Below are 4,075 nucleotides of genomic sequence, written 5' to 3' on the forward strand. Positions count from 1 at the left end.
ATATATATATTATTTTGTTTTATTTTATTCTGATTTGAAACAAATTATATTTGATTTATTTAATTAAGATATAATTACTTTCTAAAACACTCAAAATACCCAAAAACATATTTATTTGTTTAGAAACAAAAAATTAAAACATATTAAAATCATATAATAATATAAAATAAATAATTAATTAATCACGAACAAACCCTGAGCTTTATTAATTTAATTTTTATATTTAAAATATTAGGTTGTATTTTAATAATACAAATTAAAGAATTGTCAGAAATAAGAATATTTCATAAATAAAATACATATTTTGGCAATTTTATTGTCTTATTAATTTTTTACATTATCACACGATTTGGAGCACGATTATAACAAATTAAAGTGAAAAATAAAGATTAATATTTTTATATGACATTAAGAATTTAAGCCCTATAAATATTAAAAAAAAATTAGAAGCTACATTCGTCATTACATAAGAATAGGGTGGTATTTATGTAAATAAACTTAAAATAAATAAAAAATAGGTTCCACCGAGATTTGAACTCGGGTTACTGGATTCAGAGTCCAATGTCCTCACCACTAGACCATGGAACCTTGTTGTATCGATTTTGTGTTTTTAATTTAAGTACACGTTATATTTGATGGTTAATCAGAATATACAAACATATTCGTTGCATCTTCCTTCTAAAATATCACTTTATCTTTCGTTGCCCTATCGAAAGGCAGTTTGCTAGGACACAAAATCCTCTCTAAGTTTAGATTGACTTAATTTATTCTATTGGACAAATATCAATCATAAGCTTATAAGATCCCTTGGAATAGAACAGCTCATGGCTTCTAACAAAAATTATTATAACCCAAGATGAAGTAACTATAAAAGATCGATTGATCTCATAAGATCCCTTCAGACAGAACAACTCATGGCTTATAAGCAGTTCTTATGCTTGCGACGACAAAACTCATGATTTAAAATATAATTGCTACTACTATATGTCGAATATTTAACATCCCAATGATAATCATAATCAAAATGGCAGATCAATCCAACATCATTTACAAAGCTGGCAACATATATAACCCATCTTCGTCCTCACTCTCTTCTCCCCATTTCCACCAAACATTGATAATGCACGCAGGGTGTTTGTCGAAATTCCTGTAGGTTAATAAGGATGAGATTGCAGGCAAGCAGGCGTGCGAAACGGTGGAGGAAGAGTTGGAGAACGCTGCGGGCTTCCTGCAGGAGAGAGAGGAACGATGAAACAAATGGCTCTAAGCGCAGCCGATGCAGTGAAGAATGCGGTAGGGTTGGGTGGTTCGAGCTGCGGAGCCACCACCACCACCGTTGTGCCGCCATCCACACCGCCCCACCGCCGCACAAGGTTCCATAGGCAATTGTTTTATTGCAAGGAGTCTTAAAATGCAGTACTTACAAACATCTCACATGAAATCTTTTGTATTTACATATTTGATCCCTAAATTTTCATATTTACAATTATGAACATGTTAAAAGTGGAATATACTTTTTCATGCAGAGGTTTATGACATCCAAGTGTTATGAATGTAAAAATCAAACTTTAGGACTTTGATATGTCAATAAATAAGAATTTCTTTTGTTATGTATGTAAATTTTCTGCCTTTTTTTTTTTCTTCTGAAGGGGGAGGGAGGAAGTATATGCCTACATATGATCTGACCCTGCATTGTTACACATTTGTTCTAAGTGCAGCTTAATTTAATGTGCTGAAAAATACTTAAATAAATCAAGTTTTATTTGGCTAAATCTCATTACATCAAGCTTTCCATGAAAAGAAAGAAGGATTTATACATATAACACCCAAAATAATATGATTTACATATTTAAAATTTGAAGTACATTATTTACATCATCTAGGGATCTTGTTGGATGCCTTGAGAACTAGTAATCTTATTATAACCTTATTATTTTTGTTTAAACGATCAAGTCTTCTAGAAGGCACAAATGCGCGACAGATAATTATCGTAACCTTAAATGATAAAAGGCTGTCAACAAAACGAAAGAACACCGAACCCAAATAACTGAAATGCATGCCCCAACAACCCTCAACATAGCTTCGATAATCAACATATTACTATCATAAACCCAAACGACAGAAGGTAGACAACAAATCGAAAGATAAAAAGAGAAAAAAAAAAACCAAATAACATGAAAGCTCAATTATACAAATTTATTATCTTAAAACTAAAGAACAATGAACCCTAACTTTTATTTCTCAATGCAAAACAAAAAACTAAAAACCCAAAGGCCGAATTCTAACCCTAAACCAAATCATTCATAGAAGTAATAGTTTCTGAATCATAACAAAACGAGAAGGAGAATGACAAATAATGAAAAGTTTAGCTTTTGATACCTTCAGACGAGACAAAAAACTGAACGTGCAGAAGTAATTAATCGTAGCAACAAAATAGTGAAATGAGAAACCACGGGAGGGTAATATGGGGATAACATGTCGAAACAAGAGGCAAAAGACGCAACGACGATACACTCATATCCACGGTAGCGTTTTCGCGAACGCCGTCATGAATACTGCTTCAAATAGCGATAGTCAGGGGCATCAAATCATAAAACCCTGTCGACACCGCCCCACACAAACCCTTAATAGTTATATAGAGAACAACTAGTGAGCTTGCCCGCGACATAGTTGTTGAGGGTATAGTTTCTCACATTGAGTTCGTATGTTCATAAAGTAACCTTTCCCAAAAAAGAAGAACAAAAAAAAAAAAAATTTGTAGCTTACAGCACTCGAGCTAGAGTCAACGAATTTCAACTTATAAGCACATTTACATACCACATAATTTTATATATTTGTATATCTAGCACCTAAATTTCTACTATTTCCATTTTAACATCTAAGAAAAATAGAAGTACACTTTTTCATGCATAGGGAAGGTGGCGCGTAGTTTGGATGTTAGAGATGTAAATACATAAGAATTGAGTGATATTTATGTAAATCTTCTCTTATACATTTATTTAACTTCTAAACTGAGTGTTTTTCGTGTCGGGTCACCATATGTGCGGACAACGGACGAGCTGCAGGGGTGACCGAAAGACCGTATGTGCGGACAACGGACGAGATGCAGCGGTGGCCGGACCTTCCGGTCACCCCTGCATCTCGTTCGTTATCCGCACATACGGTAACCGGACGGAAAAATTTGGCCTAAACATTATACTTATATAAAAAACACTCAAATTTTTAATATTACATTAATAATATCATTATCATTAGTTAGAAGTGACGTACACATTTTATGTATAGATTCAACATACCAAAATATTATAAATATAAAAATTAACTTTTATGTGCTATATATGTAAATACAGAAGAATTACATGACTCGTATGTAAATTTTCTAAAAATAAATTTGCTACAATGCTGGGTGGCAACTGGCAAGTGACGCGGCAGGGTGGATGTACGCGTGGCACCAAATGCGTGCGTGGCGGCGGCGGCAAAAGTTGATGAGACTTTATAAAATAATAATTAATAAATGCATATAAGTAAGAAAAAGGTTTTTTTCCGCTTTATAATTCGAATTTTTGCTGACCAATAAATGGTGAATCATTTCAATGCTTTTTTCGGTGAATATTTTCTAAAATAAATTTTATAATTACAATCAAATTTATTATAATTAGTATACGAAATTAATTATTTTGAAAGCATTTTTTTTGTGTGGATAATTTTATTTATTTTAATTTTAATTTGATAATTAATTTTTTCTAGGCATATAACTAAAAAAATTTGAATAAGAAAATTGAAATTAATTTTAAATGTTAAATTGTTAATTTGTTCATATCAGATGAAGTAACTACGAACTACTACATGCATTGAACAATGTTAGGGGGGTTTTATGAAATTATAAAATGTAGATTCTTATGTATGTGGGGATAAGTACATGTTTTGCAAATATACCAGTGAAAATTATTATTTTGGAGAACAAGGTGGCACAAGGGGGCAATGATGGATGACACTTGTCGCTAGGGCTGTCAAAACGGCTCGTTGTTCGCGAACAGCTCGTGTTCGGCTCGTTAATTTCGTTTGATAAGTTAAC

The 4,075-nt window shown here is 32.4% G+C and overlaps 1 non-coding gene across 1 annotated transcript; it reads right to left on the minus strand.

The window, feature by feature from the left end:
• Positions 1–516: 516 nt before the first annotated feature.
• Positions 517–588, minus strand: TRNAQ-CUG. The gene has a single exon. It is a non-coding gene; the product is annotated as a tRNA-Gln (tRNA).
• Positions 589–4,075: the final 3,487 nt, after the last annotated feature.

Source organism: Phalaenopsis equestris, unplaced genomic scaffold, assembly GCF_001263595.1.
Source record: "Phalaenopsis equestris unplaced genomic scaffold, ASM126359v1 Scaffold000301, whole genome shotgun sequence".
Lineage (NCBI taxonomy): Eukaryota > Viridiplantae > Streptophyta > Magnoliopsida > Asparagales > Orchidaceae > Phalaenopsis > Phalaenopsis equestris.